Here is a 19,818-nt window from a genome sequence, read left to right on the forward strand (position 1 = left end):
ATCATTACATCACGTCTATCACTCGGCATTATCACTCTCATGAGGCAGGAGCTGGCACATCTAGACTGGGGGAGGAACTGCTTGCAGTTGATTCTAGTTTGGAAAATGAGACTATTATAAAGTGATACATTGAGAATCCAGGGTTGCTGTGTTCCATGGAGTGTGAATGACAAAGGCAGTAATGTCATGAGTTTGATAAAGAAAATTCAACACAATGATAAAGGGTAAAGCCCTTCAAAATTATAGAGTTTGCAAAAGGAGGTCCTTAAATTTGAAGAGCGCACAATGGCCATGAAATATCGTTGGCAGGTACTGTTCAGGGAAAAAAAAGCCACAAGGTATTTTATACATATAGTTAGAGTAAGAGAATTACCAAGGAGAGTGGAGCCTGTCAGAAACCGAAGGGAAAAATGATCACAGAGCCACAGAGGAAGTAGGTGAGGTCTTGAATGAACACTTCTCATCTGTGCTTACAAAGGAGCCGTGGATGTTGTAGCCGTGGATGTCAATGAGGACACTGAGGATCCATAACATGTTCAGACGAAAGTTGAGGGTGTTGTCCATAGTGAGGTGAATGGTCGAGGACGACAGTCTGATATTGATCAACTGATAAACTGAGCACAGTAATGGCAGATGGACTTTACTTCTAAGAAGTGTGAGGTAATAAACTGTGGGAGGTATGCTAAGTGAAGGACATACATAATGGGCAGTAGGTTCGCATAGAATACTGAAAAACAAAAGGAACTTGGCACAAAAGTCCAGAGATCACTGAAAGTGTTGTGAGTCTGTAAGTTGGGTGCAAATGGCTTCTAGCCTGGGAGCTGTGGGAACTGTGAATTCTGCTAGATCTGCTCTTTTAGCCTGGGAACCTCGCAATCTGTTAGGGCTACAGCATAAACAACGTTGTAATGGTAAGATAATGCAGCACTAACCATTTTAGTTGACCCTCAGTCACAAATGTTATGGCACGATATGGTGGGATAATTCAGTAACCTAAGCATTGTGACATAAGTTATTTACCAGTTAATACAATTGGATTATGTAACTGTCAATGAGGCAACATCATGTATTGATTGGAAATTGATTGAAAACACTTTGCAATCACACCATGTACCCTGCTTTAAGAAAAGTATGAAACGTCTTTGTATTAACCTAGGCTGTGCAGATCCTCCAAGAAGTATGGAAGTGCTCAGCTTCTGTGATTCTGGATGATCTGTACCCGGCCAATTGAAGAAAATAAAGAGCAAAGTTTCAAGGAGCCAGACACACTGTGAGTGTTCTTTGACCGATTGTGGGATCAAGAGAGGCCCCGGCGGGCATCCAGATTTACACCTGGTGCAGTGACTTGGATTCGGTACGGACAGATTGTGGACAACGGCGTAAGAGCCTTGAGTCCTCCACTATTGAGTGTAGAGGAATCGACCGGCCAGACGTGAGTATTTTCTCCATCTGGTTTTCCTCTCATTCAGGTAGTGGTAGACACGACCCTTCGCTGTCTACAGTCCGAGTCCAGCCTGAAAACTCACTGGTCTGCCTATAGTGGGTTAGAGATTAAGGGTTAATGGATCCCACACAGAGAACAAGGGGTAGTGGACCCCGCACAGAGAATAAGGGGTAGTGGACCCCGGGTAGAAAAGGAGGAGACTTAAATCAGGTTAGATTGGCATTATTTGCAGTTATTTTAAATTAGTCGTTTGAAAAAGACGACTTTAGGGAGTATCGTGATGCATTATAACGAGGCTGAGAGAGTTTTAGAATATTGGCAAGGTTTGTGAGACCTGATAGTTGCCGTTTGATGATATACAGTTAATGTTGTGAAAAGTCTTGAAGTCAAGGTTATAGGGGGTTTGTTGGTTAGGATGGGTAATAGTATAGATAAGACAGACAATCCGTCTTCTACACTGGTGAAACTGCCTGAGGAATATCCGGATAAACCTGAGGCCCTGCGCACACTTTCTGGCACTCTAAATAAAAGATTAGGGGATGAACGGTGTCCACTAGGTGGCTTTAAAGACAGACAATTGGTTAAATCAGCCCAGCAATTGATTTGGCGACAAAATATGGGCGTGAAAACAAAAGAACTAATGGTCTGTGGCGACAGTTTTGTGATGAAAGCCACAAACAATCAGTATTAGCTTCATGGCTGGAGACTACCAACAAATTGGCAATTGATTTGGCTAATAATGGTACCATAAAATCAATAGAGGTCGTCAAACATGAATGTACTCGAGTCAAATGTCAGCAGAAACAAAAAGAAAAGTCATCGGTGGCTGATACGATAAAAGAGAGCAGGGATTCAATGGGTGGCATTGGTTTGAGTGGGGGAGATGGTGAAAATTCTGATTTGGATCATAGATGTTCCTATCTGCGCCTTGCGCCGCTGCCACCTCCTCCTCGTCAACCCGATCCACAGGCTGATCTCAGCGCACCCCAAGTGGCTGCTGAGGCCACACAGCCAATGCCTCCCACCCCAGATCTTTTACCCCCTCTTCCTTCTGTTATGCAGCGTCCTTCTTACCAACCTACTGTTCCACCTAATCCTCAAACCCTCATGCAGGCAGCCCCTGTTGTTCTCCTGTCCGGACTCCCCACCTCCGCCACCGCCGGTTCTCCCCATACCCCTCAGATTCCGATTACTTCGGCCACTGTAGGTAACACTCAGACATATGCCACTGGCATGTCAATACCATCTCGTTCTCAATATATTGACCCTGTAGCCTGGAATATTTGAAGTCAGATGACGCTGAAATCTTATAAACCTTCCAAAAAGTCTCATCATGCAGAGGCCTCCCCCGGTGGTGAATCAGATGATGAATTGACGGCTCGGAGCATGCTCCCTCTGAGGGAACTGCCAAACCCCCAGGCTATGGCTCCTGGTCAAAACCCCGCTGCTGGTGTTTACTGTCCCTGGAAACCGCATGAAATTATGTCCATTCTAAGTACTGCTCTTGATCGCTATAAAGCTCCCCAACAATTTGTTGATTTCCTGAATACCACTATTAAGGAAAGCCCAGGTCTTGTGGGCTCTCCTCCAACAGATTCTCACTCGCACTCAATGTGCCCGTTTCACTGAATGTATTGGTCATACTGACTTTGCTGCTCTCGCCGACACCGTGGTCTGGGAACAGCAGCGACAGGCTGAAATCCTTGCCGCCATGTCTACCATCCTAGTGAAACCTATTGGCCTTATTCACATCCTCGAGCTTCGCCCTAAATAAAAGGAATCTGCCGAGGACTTTGTCGAGCGTTTCCAGGAGTGATATGAGTCCTATTCTGGCGAAGGGGCTTTGGATTTCCGTGTTCCCGATGCCAAATATAATTCAATGCTACTAAATTGTCTGCCACCCTCTGTCGTCTCTGCAGTTAAACAAATAACTTGGACTGGGTTGACGCTAACCCTAATCAACGTCACCAGCCTATTAATGCTCTGTGGAAGTTCGCAGGGGAGGACAAGGCACCGACCGGCGTCAAGTCAGAATTTGTGGTTCTAGAGGAAAGACCCCAACAATTGCCTGTGCGCCACAGTAGAGGCCAGGACAGTGAGATGGCCGTGGGTCCGTCCCAGGCAAGCCCCTCAGGGCTGTTTCAATTGTGGCAGCCCTTATCCCTGGGTCTGTGACTGCCCGGCCCATGGCTGCTGTATTTGTGGCCATTCTCTCCATTGCGGTCCTGACTGTCCCCGAGTATCGGCGAGGGGTGGGTAGCGGGACGTCTATGGAATTAGAAACTGCCCCCAGAATAACTGGGGTAATGCAAATAATCGGTCACCAGCAAGAGGCACGGGACGATACACTGATTTTTCGCCAAGTAATCCCTTTTCCCAATGACTGACTAAGTTTCCTTTGAAGTCTATATCTCACAAACAGGAGCCTATAGTTTTACTTAAGATTGAGGAGAGATGGTATCCATTTCTGATTGACACAGGAGCCTCAATGTCCTCCGTCACATCGGACATGAACCTTCCAATCTCTAGGATGACCCAAAATTTATCTGGCTTCCAAGGTGATGTAAAATTCGTTTTCGGAGACTCTCACGGACTTGCTACAATAACGAGACACTGACCTGTTTAGAAAAACACAAATCCTTTTATTACCAAGCAAGTACTGTGGTAGAAAATCATTCAGAGACGCAGAGAGTTCCTCAAGAAGAAGAACTTTCATTTGCAATAAAAGCCTTGACAATCTAGAAGTATTTTCTTAGAGTGCCCCCGAGCTTCTCTGACTTGCACTTCTTATAGCATTCTGTTATCAACTTCTGGCTAAGCTCATCAGCATGTCCAACCGGGTCAGTCCGAGTTTTCTTATCTTGACCCAATGGAATCAACCTGTCCTGTCTTTCCATTCCCGCCAATATATTTTTTTTCCTCCTTTGCTTAATACGTAGTGTAATGACTATCCACTTCTTATCTCGCCACGATGGTTTCTTCTGCATCAAATCTATCTCTAATTTATTCTATTATATTGAGGTGTCTACTGCTATTTCTGCTGCAATGGCTTTTCCACTTTGAACCTAATCTATACGACAAGTTCAATCATATTAACTGGTAAGCAACATATGTCACTAAACTTAAATCACTTTTTTTATCTAACGACAGAGAGCCATTGCACCTGCACTTGAAGGTCAGTTAGAGCGGTTAGTACTCCTCTATCTTATCAGGTTACTGCTGTATTCTGAAAGGCGTATTGTCTACTGTCTTCCTTTGCAGCAGTCTAAAAGTTAGTGATTTATGTGGCTCTAGCAGAATTAATAAAGCTCGCAGCCTAGAAGCCATTTTGTTGATAATTTGCATCGAGAAGCCATCTTGTGCCTGTATCCAAGTTTCTTATATATTACTACATCTGCCACAATAATCCTTCGCCTCGGGTTGACCCCATTACATCATGCTTGTCCTTACTTCTATGTTACATGCTTTCATTAACCTAATTAAGCTGCGGTTAATAGATAACCTAGGTGTCCTACCTTTGTTTTACACTTCCTTGACCTATGCTCAAGCGCTTCATTCTGTTAAGGTACAGCATTCTAATGATTATTGTAACGTTCCATAAATCAGTACATCACACTGCTGATCATTGTGAGATTTAACACTTTGTCTGCCCCTATAATTTGAATTTCCATCAGGAGCAGTGTGAGGAGGGGTCCATAGGCCATTGCTAGGGATACAGTATGAGGACGGGGTTACAGGTTGTCGAAATGAGAACATAGTGGAAATAGTTTAACAAGTAATTGATAGGGGAGAAAAGTAAGGATGGATCACAAACCATTGCCAGGACAATGAACTGGGGATTGCTGAAGAAGCTGTTGCTCGGGGTACAGAGTGAGAATGGGTTCACAGGCCATGGCTTGAGGGACAGAGGAAGGATGGCTTCATAGGCCATTGCTAGGTTAAGAGACAGGCTGTTAACACGAGGCCAATTTGGGAACAGCTCACAGGCTGTTGCTAAGGTTACGGTGGAGATGGTTTCATAGGTCATTACTCAGAGAAGAGCTGGGATATGGTGTCACAGTACAAAGCAGGGGTGGGTTTACTGGAACTCGTGAGGGGAACAGCACGGGGATGGGTTCACAGGCTGTTGTTGTGTGTCCAGATTGGGGATGGGATCATTGGCCGATCCTCGGGGAACAGAGCTGGTATGGGTTCACAGGTCACTGCTCGGACAACAGAATGGGGCAAGTGCACAGGCTTTTGATCAGGAAACAGAGTGGGGATGCGTTTGCATATCCATGCTAGGGGAACAGAGTGGGGATGTATTCACAGTTTGTTGCTAGGAGAACAGTCCACTGAAGGTTCACAGGCCTTGGGCTAGGGTACCTGAGCGGTGATGGGGTCACAGGCCGTTGCTAGGGGAACAGAATGAGCACGGGTAATAAGTCACTGCAAGAAGAACAGAGAGCAGATGAGTTCACAACCCGTTGCTAGGGGAACGGTGTGGCGATGGTTGCACAGGCTGTTGCTGGGGTACTAAGGAAGGATGGATTCACAGGCTATTGCGAGGAAATCTGTTTGGAGATGTTCCACAGGCTGTTGTTTGGCATACAGTGGAGATGTGCAGACGAGCCATTGCTGGGTTAAAGAGTTGGGATAGCTTAACAGGCTGTTACCCTCCGGACAGACTGGGGATGTGTTCAATGGTAGTTGTCAGGAGAACAGGGTGGGGGTTGGTTCACAGGCCATTGCTAGGCAAACAGAATGGGAATTGGGCCTTAATTCACTGCTAGGGGAACCGGAGAAGCCGAGGATGGGTCCACAAGCTTCTGTAAGGCGTACAGTGGAGATGTGCTGACAGACCATTTCTATGAATAGAGTGGGACCATATTCACAGGTTTTTGTTATGGGAGATGAGTGAGAATGAGTTTGGAGGCTTTTGAGAGGAGAAAAGTATGTGAATGAATTCATGGGCCATTGCCAGGGCAACGTTGTGGGGATGGTGTAAGAGGCTGCTGCGGTGAGAACAGATTGGGGATGAGTTCACAGGTCATTGCTAGACTCACAGATTGAGAATGGTACACATGCCAAGACAAGGGGAGCAGAGTGGGAAAGCATTAACAGTTGTTACTAGGCAAAGAATGTGGGGATGGGTTCACAGGTCAGTGTCACAGGAACAGGCTAAGGAAGGGATCACAAACCATTGCTGGGACAAAATGGTGGGGACGGGTTTGGAGGCCATAGCTAAGGGAATAGAATTGGAATGCGTTCACAGGTCATTGCTAAGGGAACAGATGAAGGATTAGCTCACAGACCATTGCTAGGGGAAACAGATTGGGGATGTGGTCTCAGTTCACTGCTGGATGAGGAGAGCAGGGATGGTTTCACAATCCATTGCTAGGGGAGCAGAGTGGAGTTGGTTCACAGGCCATTGCTTGGGGAAGCGAATGGGGATGGCTTCACAGTTCGTTACTAAGAGAACAAGGAAGTTTCAATTCACATGCCGTTGCAATGAGAACAGGCTGGGGATGTTTCACACACTGATTCTTGGGGTACAGTGGAGATGTGGTCACGGGCAGTTGCTACGAGAAAAAGTTGGGAATGTGTAATAGCCTGTTGCTCGGGGAACAGAGCGAGGATGGCCTCATAGTCCTTTGCTGAGCGAGCAGAATTGGGATAGGTTCACATGCCATTCCTGGGGCAAAAGGGTGGGAATGGGTTAACAGGCTGTTGCAATGAGAACAGGTCACAGATGTGTTCACAGGTCATTGCTAGGGGACTGGAGTGAGCATGGGTTAGCAAGTCATTGCTAGGGGATCAGTGCGCAGTCGGTTTCACAGGTTAGTGTTGGGGTAATAGCCGAGATAGGCTCACAGCCCATTGCTGGAGATACAGAGGGTGGATGAGCTCACAGGCCACTGCTAGGGTGACAGGGTGGCGTTGGGTTCACAGGCCAGTGGCAGGCCAGATTAAGAATGTGTTCACAGGCCCCTTTGAAGGAATCAGAGCGGAGATAGATTTATAGGTCGTTGCTGAGAGAACAGAATGGGGACACTTTAATACTGTGTTGCTGGAGGAACAGACTTACAAAGAGATCACCGTCCTTTGCTGGGGCAAAAAGAAAGTGGGGATGGGTTCACAGGCTGTTGCTAGGGGAGCAGAGTAGGGATGCGTTCATAGGTTCTTGCGAGGAGAACAGTCTGAGGATTGGTTTGCAGGTTGTTCTTCAGGGAACATTGTGGGGACGTGGCCACAGGCCGTTACTGAATTAACAGAGGAGGGATGGGTTCACAGTGCATTGATTGGGGAGCAGATTACGGATGGGTTCATAGGCCGTTGTTAGGGGAACAGATTAGGGACTTTTTCTCAGGTCGTTGCTAGGAGAGGAGAGTGGGAATGATTTCACAGGCCGATACGAAGAGAACCGAGGAAGGATGAGTTCACACGTTGTTGCGATCAGAACAGCTTGCAATTTTTCGCAGGCTGTTGCTTTTTGTGGTACAGGGCAGATGTGGTCACAGGCAATTCCTATCAGAAGAAAGGGGAATGTGTAAGAGCCTGTTGCTGAGGGGAATAGAGTGGGGTTGCGTTCACAGGCCTTCGAGAGGGTAACAGAGAGGGGATGAGTTCACAGGGTATTGCTGCAAAAGAGTGGGCATGTGTTCACAGGGCCATTGTTAGAAGATCAGAGTTGTGATGATCCCAGGTCAATTTTATTTTCTCTGTAAACATATAGATAATTCTTATAACTTTGCCTCACTATCCCACTCCAAACTGTGATGATATCTGGCAACACATCATTTGTCCTCTGAACTGTTGGCTGAGCAAATAGGTTAAATTCCTGGTGTCCTCTTCCCAACTTACATTCTGATCTGTTCCTGCTGAGACACGTTTTAAACCTAAAACTGTCTTGATCTGATGCCATTTGGAAATCCAAATATCCTTCTGTTCCTCACAGACTGTTAGTCGCTGTGTAAGTGTCTGTGTGTTTCTCTGCCATCATTCAGATCACATGGAAAACTCCACCTAGAGCTGTTGGTCATTTTTGAGTTGGTCCATCGTGGGTACTTTGTCCTGTTATCTCCCCTCTCCTATTTGGTTGTTTTGTTCAGAAATTGTCCACTCCCCTCAATTAGATTTCATCCTGTAAATCATTCCTGGGTATCTGTTATTGTATGTGCAAGCCAAACATGAGCATCCAAACATTTCAATTAGATTTCAATCAGTACCTCACTCCCATGTATCTGAAACTCTGTATATAAACCAACCTGAACATGCTGATCAGATTCCATTCTGTAACTCATTCCTGTGTATCCATTATTGCATAAATAACGAGCCCAAACTCTTCAATTATATTCCAGTCCGTAATACACTCTTCAGTCCGAGTTATTTATATGAGAACTGAGACCCCCGACTCTACTCCTAATTCTTACTCATTCCGTGGTACATTTTACTTTGGATGCAAATTACGTTGAGCCCCTTGGTTTGATTTTAACCTGTAACTCACTCCTGGGCATCTGTTATTCTTTATATAATCCACCTTGAAAACAAGGATTAGATTCAACTCAAAAGCCACTCCCGGGCATCTGTTATTCTCTACACAAACCACCCCGAACTCCTCAATTACATTCCAGTCTGCAACTTACCCCATATGTATCTGTTATTCTGTATACAAATCACCCCAATCCCTTGATCAGATTCTAATCTGTAACTCACGTGGATATGTTATCGTATAAGATAAACTACCATTAACCCCTTAATTAGATTTCAGGCTGTAATGCACTCCTGGGTATCTGTTATTCTGTATGTAAAAGATTCCTGATCTCCTTAATTATATCCTGGTCTGTAACTCACTACCATGTATTGGTTATTTTATATGTGAACCACATCGTACCCCGTGACCACACTCCTACCTATCACTCGTTCACGGCTACCTGCTATTCTAGATATAAACTACGCCAAACCGTCTGTTTCTCCAAATTCTGTTTCTCCAGAAAAAATAGTAGTTTTATACAGTGCACTGGTTCAATAAGGCAGCTCACAATCGCCTTTACATGGGTTGGTATGAATGGGGGATGAATGCTGAGTCTGCCAGTGATTCTCACGTCCTGCAATATGAGTGAATAATAAAAAAAAACTCTTTTGATTTCCTCTTCACTTGCAGCCCTGCAGATTGACTCAAAGTGTTTGATTTTCCAGGACACCCAGATTCCTCTGCAGCTCCAGTTAAAGTCTCTTCCTGACCAACATCACACTCTCTCCTGTATACTGCATCACACACTGTTTTACCCAGTCACTTACATCTCTACATCGCTCAGTTTGGATATCCCTTACATTCTCTTCATAATTTACCTTCCAAACTATTGTCACCGAGATCAAGTTCTTTTTTCAACTCAAAGGCTGACCTGACCTGATAGCTGAAGGAAATCCAAATATCCTCCTGTTACTCTCTGGTCCTTGGTAAGTGCATATCTGCCAGTTTCTCTCTCCTCTGTATATTGCCACATTCATCCATTAACTTTTTTGGGTTGGTTCATGGTGTCCATATCCCCTGTACGATCACAGCAAGACCACCTCACTTGAAAATAGTGAGGACTGTAGATGCTGGAGGCCAGAGTCATTAAGATGTGAAGCTGGAGAAGCACAGCAGGTCAGGCAGCATTGGAGGAGCAGGAAAGACGACATTTCAGCTCGGGACTCTTCACCAGACATCAGCTCATTTTGTCGACCAAGACTTCGTCACTTCCCTGGTCCCACCCCATGGTGATAAGTGGCAATGCAGCAGTTGTTCTCCTAATAGTTGGTGTCACTACCACATTAGCTCTCTGTGTTTTGTGCACAAGGATCCAGAAAATAATATTTTATGAATTAATATGTATGAGTGTAAAATTGCAAATGGGTGTGTGTGTGAGTGTGGATGTGTGTATGTGTATATATGTGAGTGAGGGGGAGTGAGGGCTGTGTTGGGGTGTGGGTGAGGGTGTGGGGTGTATGTGGATGTGTGTCGGTGTATGTGAATGCCTGGGGTGTGTGCGTAAGGTGGGGTGGGATGTGTGTGTGTGTGTGTGTGTGTGTGTGTGTGTGTGTGTGTGTGTGTGTGTGTGTGTGTGTGTGTGTGTGTGTGTGTGTGTGTGTGGGTTTATGTTGGTGTCTGTTGTGTGTATGTGTGAGCGTGATTGTGTGCATGCATATGTGCATGCACGTGTGTGTGTGTGTGTTGTGTGTGTGTGTGTGTGTGTGTGTGTGTGTGTGTGTGTGTGTGTGTGTGTGTGTTTGGAGTGAGGAGGGGGGTGCCATGACTCCTGAGCCTATGTGTCGCTTTGTGAATCATTGTGCCTCAGGGTCTGTGTTTCAGGGCCACGAGGAGGCAAGGGGCAAATGGAAGGTTCAGGCACCTCTCAAATTTTGTTTATTAGTGAGCTGAGGGCTCTGTGGGAGGGGAGGGGAGGGCTGTGTTCCCCGTCTCTCGATCCAGCTATTTCCTTTTCAGTATTTCACTTCAGAGTATCTGGGAGAAACTCTGCTGGGATGTGTTGCCATTTTCATGGGGGCGCGGGTGTTGAAGGGTGGGGTGGGGAGTCAGGATATAGGAAGGGAGTGGGACAACACCCCCCCATGTCCCATTCCATCCTCCCACCGCTGTCGGTCTGTCTGTGAGCTTTGGGGGTGATGGAAGGAATTGGTTGCGTTGACTGGGACCTTGATCTTGTCTCTGGGCGTGAGGGAATGGGGTGTCAGTTCAGGCAGGGGAGGGGGGAGGGGGCTCAGCATTTCACACAGGCAGAAAGTGCAAGATCTGAATCGCTCCCCACTCCCTCTAGGTGAATGTTCAGGATGAGATTGACATCCTCCATCAATGAGTGAGCATTTGTACATTTAGCTGCTTGTGGGAAAAGGCAGACAGCTGAAAAAGGAAGGGGGCGGGCGTATGAATAGATGTAGGGGGAAGGGGGGTGTTCACTCTAGTGTTCAGTCCAAGACTAGCTCCCATCTGGAAATGGAAAAGTTTCGTATTTGCTGGCGGGCTGAATGGGGGAGAGGCATGTTTTCACATTGCAGACTGTGGGATCTTGCTGTGCGGGTACAGCCTGCAGCATTTCCTTCATAATAGCAGAGGCCTACACTTCCCAAATTCAGACCATGTTGGTTTGATGTGGAGCGGGCTTTGAGGGAGGAATGGAGGGATGGGGTGAATATTTCTGAACGTGTGCAGTGAATGTGCAGAAAACTTCAGTCCCCTTTGGTGTGAGGGGCTGGGGACAGCATGTGGGATCCTGCTGCGCAGTATGTCCTTTATTCCAATGTCAACCCCTCTGTGTGTCATTGGGATGGTAAGGGATGGGCCCTGACAGGGTTTTGAGAGAATCTCTCCACAATCTTGCATAAAGCTGCCTGTGGGATCTTGCTGTGAATCACCTTAGGTCTACACTGTCTACGGGACACTGGGCTGAGTTAGCTGATGGTCTGATAGTGGGTGGCGTGTATCATACCGTCTTTCCCCTCCCCAGCTCAGGCATCCCCCATCAACTCTCATCACCTCCTCACCCTCCAAAATGTGACAGAGACATTGCAAATGTCTGAGACACAGGGGTGAATTAGGAACACATGCAAACGTGAGGCAGGAGAGGGCATTTCGACCAAAACAGGAAATATAGAGAATGTGAGAGAGAGAGGGACACCTATCAATTCTCCAGAGCAGGAGACAGCTGAGCTGAGCTGGAGATTTGGATAGGAACAGGGAGGGAGATACAGGAAGAAAGGTGTGAAAGAGAGAGGAGGCGGAGAGACACAGAGAGAGGTGGCTGTAGCAGTGGAAGGCTCGATATTACTACTTCATGCAAAACCGCTCCGATCCCAGGCATAGTGGGCACGGGGCCTGTGCCCAATGAATGGAAGTGGGACACAGGAGGTCATTGGTCTTGTTTTTCACCCTCACCCTCTAATGTCAGAGAACCAGCTGGAGAAGGCAGGTTAAACACGGAGGGAGAGAAAAAGAGAAAAGTGAAGAAGAGAGAGAAGGAGAGACGCAGGCTCCGGGGAGTGACTCCCTACCACTGAGTCATTGTCTCCCAGAAAATAAACTCTGGGGATTGGGGGGTTGTGGGCATGAATCCCTGCCTCTGGACTAAATATCTCTCTTGCCCTCCTCCTCAAAGAGAAGCACTGGGACAGTCCTGGGGCAGTTGGAGGAACCTTCCCATTCTCCATTCTCTGGGCCGTAGTGGGCTGGGCAGTTGAAGTGTCAAATTGTGGAAGGCAGCGATTGGTGGGATCTTGCAGTGCTGCTGGGGGCAAGTGTCAGACTAAGGAAACAATCAGCCTTTCAAGCCTGTTCCACCATTCATCGTGATCCCTGCTGATCATTCAACTCTATAACCTAATCCTGCTTTCGCCCCATCACCTTTAATCCCATTCACCCCACATGCTGTATCTGATCGCCTCTTGAATACATTCAATGTTTTAGCATCAACTCCTTCCTGTGGTAATGAATCCCACAGGCTCACTCCTGTTTGGGTGAAGAAATGTCTCCTCATCTCCGTCTTAAATGGTCTACCCAAACCCTCAGACTGTGACCCCTGGTTCCGGACACATTCACCATCGGGAACATCCTCCCTGCATCTTCCCTGTCCAGTCTTATCAGAATTTTATAACTGTCTATGCTATCCCTCCTCATTTATCTGAACTCTATCGAAATCAATCCTAACCTAGTCAATCTCTCCTCAGTGCTGCCATCCCTGGAATCAGCCTGGTAAGCTTTTGCTGGGCTCCCTCGAGGGCAAGAGCATCATTCATCAGAAAAGGAGAACAAAACCACACACAATATGCGAGGTGAAGCCTCACCAAGCTCTGTCTAACTTCTGTACTCAAAGCCTCTCACAATGAAGGCCAACATATCATTTACCTTCTTTACCGCCTGCTTCACCTGCATGCTTATCTTCAGCAACTGGTGCACAGGGACACCCAGGTCCTACTGCACACTCCCCCCTCCCAATTTATAGCCATTCAGGTAGTAATCTGCTTCTGGTTTCTGCTTCCAAAGTGAATAACCTCACATTTACGAATTTGGATTGCATCTGCGATTGATTTACCCACTCACACGACCTGTCCAGGTCATGCTGCATCCATCTCTGCATCCTCATCACAGCTCACCCTCTCATCCAATTGGTTTCATCTGCAAACCTTGAGATGTCCCATTTTGTTCCAGAATGTGGTGGGATTGTGTTGTGCAGGGTGACAAAGTGACAGATTTTGGTAGTCAGTGAGTGGTGGGATCTTGCTGTGCTGCTGGAGGGAGTGTCAGATTGTACAAGGCAGCCAGGGGTGGGATCCTGTTGTGCATTCAGTGCTTTTTTGTACAATTTTAATCAAATTTCATTTCTCTCTCAGTCTTAATCGTAGCCATTGTCCCCGAGGAGATTTGATCCGGGAGCTGAAACGCGGGATGATGCAGAGACAGAGAGGGAATCAAATCATTCTGGAGTGAGGAATCCTCAAACCGGAGCTGGAACCCGAGATGGAGAGAGAGAGAAAGAAAGCATTATAATAAACCATCCAGACCCGACACATCAACTTTTCTGCTACACTGATGCTGTTTGACCTGCTGTGTTCATCCAGCTCTACACCTTGTTGTCTCTCATAATAAACCAACCCATCTCCTTGTCGTTCATTTTCACACTCACATGCTCATGGGGGAGAAAAATTGTGGGGCTCAGGCATTTTCTGGGGTTTGTACAATAAGAGGATGAGTTCTGCGTTGAGGGAGGCAAAGTGGCGAAAGGGGTGTTCTGCACAGTCTCTCTCCCACGATCTCCCTCACTGTCTATATTTCCAGTTGCCTGTCACTCCCACTTCCTTAAAATCTCTCCCCCTCCCTCTACCCATTCACTCTCCCCCTCCTCAGGTTTATCACAAGCTGTTTTATCGGTCAGCCTTTGCGATCTCCAACCATCCTTGCTCACCTCTGTCCACAACTTTCTCTCCCCCTCCCTGGTTTGGGATCTTCCTGTTCCTGGCTGTGCGTCATTCTATCCCCATCACCCCCCTACCCTGCCTGTCCGTCACTCACTCTCGATGGTATCTCTATGTCTGACGTTCTCTTCCTTGATTTCTCTCTGTCCTTCTGTCTCTCCCCACCTCTCCATTCCTAATTCTCTCCTTGGCTTTTTGTATAATCCATGGAATCCCCACAGCATTGAAGCAAGCTATTCAACCCCTCATCTTCCTGAAGAGCATCCCACCCAAGCCCATCCACCCACCCTATCCCTGTAACCCTGCTTTGTGAATGGCTAATCCACCTGGGCTGCTCATCTCTGGACACTGGGGGATATTTCAGCATGGCAAGTGCCCCTGAAAATGCACGCCTTGGGAATTTGGGAGAAAACCCACGCAGACACGGGGAGAATGGACAAATTCTACACAGACAGTGACCCAAGGCTGGATTTGAACCCATGTCCCTGGCGCTGTGAGGCAGCAATGTTTGTCTCCTCCCCCATTCTCTACTTGGGATTGTGCTCTCACTGCCCTTCTCTGTCTCCTTCTCCCTGGGCTTATTTTCCCTCTCTCTCTGCAATTTTCCTTGCTCCCAATGGAATTCCTCTCTCTTCCTCTTTGTCCCTCCTTCTGTCTCTCCCAGCAATGTTCTTTTTGCATTCTCTCATTCTGTCTCTCCCTTTGGGTTTCCTCTCTTTCTATCTCGCTGTCTGGGATCTCTCTCTCTCTCCTTCTCTCTAATCCTCACCATTTCCACACCATTCTCTGGTTATGCCTGCCCTCTCTCACCCCACAACTGGTGTCATACTCTTTCTCTCCTCGTTCATTTCTCTCTTCTCTGGGCTCTTGCTGTTCCCCTCTATCCATCCTTCTGTTTCTCTCTCGGTCTGTCTCTTCATCTCTCTGTGCCAGCCCTACACTGTTTCTCTCCTTGGGAACTTTTTCTGTCTGTGACTATCTCCATGGGTCTCGCTCGCTCTCTCCCTCACACACACACACGTGCGAGCGCGCGCGCACGCACAAACAGAGACAAAGCTGGAGATTCAAACCAGCTATCACATACTTTTATTCAGACAAGGGAACAGAGCCTTCTGCAGCCAAGGAACAGATTTATCCCACTGCACAACTGAGTATTTTCACGCAAACCAACACAAGGTGTGAATGGGACTGAACTTGGCCAGTAAAGTAAGTGACCTTACTTTTAACGTGTTTCCGAGAATGAACTTGAATCCACTTCAACGATGTACATGAAATGGTGACATGGATCTTGTTGAGTGGACGTTTGCTCATTGTACAAATGATCATGAGTTTATTAAACACATTCACTTTCGTCCTAACAGTAACACAAGGGACATCACAGCGCTGTCCCACTTTCTCATTGGCATTTCATCAGAAGAAGCTGGGAATTATCTGATTGACAAAAACTGTGCTAAAAATGGTTCATCTCAAGGCAATGTCAATTACTGCACATAGAATCTGCATGTGTATGTCTGCCTGTGTGTTTCTTTTTCTTCTGCGTGTCTTTATGTGTGTGTGCCAATGTGTCTGTGTGCGTGCGTCTGTGTGTTGGTATGTATGTTTGTGTGTGTCTGTATGCGTGTATGTTTCTGTGTGTCAGTGTGTGTCAGCATGGGATTGTACGTCTGTGCCTCAGTGTGTGTCTCTGTGTCCATCGATGTGTTTTTGTTTTAGTATGCCTGTACCTGTGTGGATTTCTGTGTGTGACTGCGTGTGTCTGTGTCCGTGTGCAAATGTGTCTGTGTATAAATATGTCTGCCCGTCTCTGTAACTCTGTGTGTTAGTGTGTCTGCGTGTGTGCATTAGTGTGTGCCCCTATGTTTGTCTGTGTCTCTATGCCTGTGTCTCTGTGCAGTGGGCTCTCTGTTGTACTGGGGGTGAATCCATTGAAATGGATTTTACCCCCCTGCCCTCTTTCACTCTGTCTGCACCTCTTCTGTTTAAAGTGATACAACTGCCATGTTGATGTGTGTCTTCACCTGTTACTCTGTGTGTTTGTATCTATATTTCTATCTCTGGCTGCAGTGGGACTCACTGGAGGGAAGTTTGAATAAATGAAAGAATGTATGAAGTAAAAAGTTATGATTCAAAGACTCATTCTTTCGCTACCTCTTGCGTTTGAAGTGATGCAATGCCACCCTCTGGCGGCCTCCCCACGAAACTACAAAAGCAGCCGATTTCTTTTTTATTCCCTTCACGAAGCATCACAATGTGAGATAACAAGTTGTGAAGCTGGATGAACACAGCAGGCCAAGCAGCATCAGAGGAGCAGGAAAGATGACGTTTCGAGCCTGGACCCTTCTTCAGAAATGCGGGAGGGGAAGGGGCTTCTGAAATAAATAGGGAGAGGTGGGAGGCGGATAGAAGAAGGATAACGGAGAAGATAGTGTGAGCTGACAGACAGGTCAAAGAGGCGGGGTTAGAGTCAGTGAAGGTGAATGTAGGTGGGGAGTTGGGGGGGAGAGGTCAGTTCAGGGAAGATGAACAGGTCGGGGGGCGGGATGACCTTACTGGTTGGGGAATGGTGGTGCAGCTTAAGGTGGGAGGAGGGAAGAGGTGGGAGGACGGACAGGTTAGGGAGGCGGGGAGGAGCAGGGCTGGTTTTGGCATCTGGACGGGGGAGGGGAGATTTTGAAGCTTGTGAAATCCACATTGATACCCTTAGGCTGCAGATTTCCCAAGTGGAATATGAGCTGCTGTTCCTGCAACCTTTTGGGTGGCATCGTTTTGGCACTGCAGGAGACTCAGGATGGACATGTCGTCTAAGGAGAGGTGGCGGGGTTGGGGGTGGGGAAATGGTTCGCGACTGGAGGTGCAGTTGTTTGTTCCAATCTGAGCGTAGGTGTTCTGCAATGTGGTCCCCAAGCCTCTGTTTGGTTTCCCATGCAAGGCCACAATAGGAACAATCTGTGAACCTTGTTTCTGAGTCTGCAGGAACTGCAGCTGCTAGAGAATCTGAGATAACAAGATGTTGAGCTGGATGAACACAGCAGGCCAAGCAGCATCAGAGAATCAGGAAAGGTGACGTTTTGGCCTAGACCCTTCATCAGAAATCATTTTTTCCTGCTCCTCTGATGCAGCTTGGCCTGCTCTGTTCGCCCAGCTCTACACCTTGTTACCTTCCAACCTATGAACCTCTCCGGTTGCACAGTTGTTTAGTTCTTCAATGTCTTCGGAGACAGAGAGCAGTTCTGTCTGATAGATGTTGTCCCTGAGATATGAGCAGAAAGAGACATGAACATACCCACTGCTGATCTCATTCACCTCACATTTGAAATATATTTCTGTTTCAGATTTTAGAGAATAGATTACAAATCACGACAAATTTCAGAAAGTGCAAAAATATTCACCATGTCTCCTCACAAAATGGTTCACTCGGAGGTACTTGAAAAAAAGTTGCAACGGGAATACTCTATTAAGAATAATGACACGAAAAAAATACCCAAAGGCAAATGATTTCCACATGTGCAGAGGGAACACAAACATTTCTGAACATGAGCATATTTACTCTGACGAGCCTCAGCACATTTGCAATCCTCTCTACACCACCTCACTCAGTATGTGTGCTGTTGCTGTGAGCAAGCCTCTTTCTTTCTCTCTGACTGAACTCCTGATACTTTTCACCCTTCACCAGCCCCTGTGCAGTGGCGTGGGGAGGCCAGCAGACGGCGGCATTGTATCACTTTAAACACAAGGGAGCAATCAATGGCAAAACAGGGGGCCTTGTTCTCTCCCCCTCTCGATCCCAACGCTCGCACATCTCGCCTAACTCTCTCTTCCTCATTCTCGATGTCCCTTTCTCTCTTTCTTTCTCACTCTCTCCATTTCTCTCCAACCATCTCCCCCCACCACCCACTCTCCCACCTTCTCACCCCTTTCTTCCACCCACTTCTGTTTCCACATTTCACTCTCTCTGTCACTCTCTCTCTTCCCTTGACCCTGGCCCACCATTCAGAAAGCTCATGTTTGATGTGATTGTGTTTGAATGGCATCTCCCTGCTGGAAGGAAGGCGATAAATCTAAAAAGAAAATTAAATTGAGACCATGAACAAAGACAGCGAACATGAGAAGATGTAGAGTGTCAGTGAACAGCTAATTGTGGAGGATGTGATGCTTGAGAGCCCTGTCCACTTTCCTTCCATCACTTCACTGAACATTCAGAGATCACTGATTGGATGCCATTTAACTCAACTGTGTTTTGATGGGTCATCAACTCGACACTTCTTGTTGAGGATGGAAGCAAACAGTTCTGCCGTGTCAGTGGAATAATGTCCTGTGTTCCCGCAGCACAGATTATGGGAATATTTATGGAGCTGCTTTGTCCTCACATGGCTTGAATTGCCCACCTCCATTCACAACTCCCCTCAGCAGGACAGCACAACTCAGACCTGATCTGCTGTTTGGGTGGTCTCTCAGCTGCGTCAGTCACAAGCAGCTTTCACCGTTTGTCCTTCAGTTACTCCTATGTTTAATCCCACCAGATTAACACACTCAGTCCTGGCCCATGGCAATGGAATGTGGACCCACACCTAGATGTTTCCCACAGCAGTATCCATTGTTCCCAGACCTTCAGCCCCACCACAACACTGTTCCCCTGAAAAATGCAAGGGATCCTACACCCACGTTGTTCCCCTCCCACTGACCTGCTGCACCACCTCTACACTAATCCTTTAACAATAGGCGTGGCCTTCACCCATACGGTGGCCCTAGCACCATCCTATTCCCAATCCACACTGTTCCCCCAGCAATGGGAGGTGAGAGAGGATCAGATGAAGTGAGCCTGGAGGCTGTTAAAAACCTAAGAGAGAGGGAGATTGGGAAAGAGAGAGGGTGAAGGAGAATGCGGGAGAGAGGGTCCGTGAAAAAAAGATGACAGTAAAAAGAATGAGGAGAGAGAGGGACATGACGAGATTCGGAGGGAGATATGGAGGGAGATGTAACAAGGGAGAGAAATGAATTCTGTCGAGGCCAGGTCAAAATGGGTGACCCACAGGTGAAAGCAAGGACAGAGTGACTTAAACCCAAATCCTGAGCTTGGACCCCGGGCCCTCCCCTTCCCCGAGGATAGGACATGGGGCCGGGTCTGTTTCTCTCCAGCTTAGCTTCAACACAAAGACAAACAACAATATAGCTTGCTGTGCTGCTTAGCACTTTTTAATGAACGTTAATTACATATTGAAGTTTTGGATGCTGTCAGTGGAATGGTGCCTTTTCTCTTTGGCCTGTGAGTTGAGAGAAACATTGACATGTTTCCCTGTAAACCCCTGAGGGATGGGGTTGGATAAACCAGCACTACCTTCAGTCTGTTACCATAGCAACAGGCTGCTTCATTGCTGAAACATTGATCTGAAATGAGAAAATCCTGGATGGATTGTTAAATGAGTGAA

The sequence above is a fragment of the Stegostoma tigrinum genome, chromosome 39 (genome assembly GCF_030684315.1).
Source record: "Stegostoma tigrinum isolate sSteTig4 chromosome 39, sSteTig4.hap1, whole genome shotgun sequence".
Lineage (NCBI taxonomy): Eukaryota > Metazoa > Chordata > Chondrichthyes > Orectolobiformes > Stegostomatidae > Stegostoma > Stegostoma tigrinum.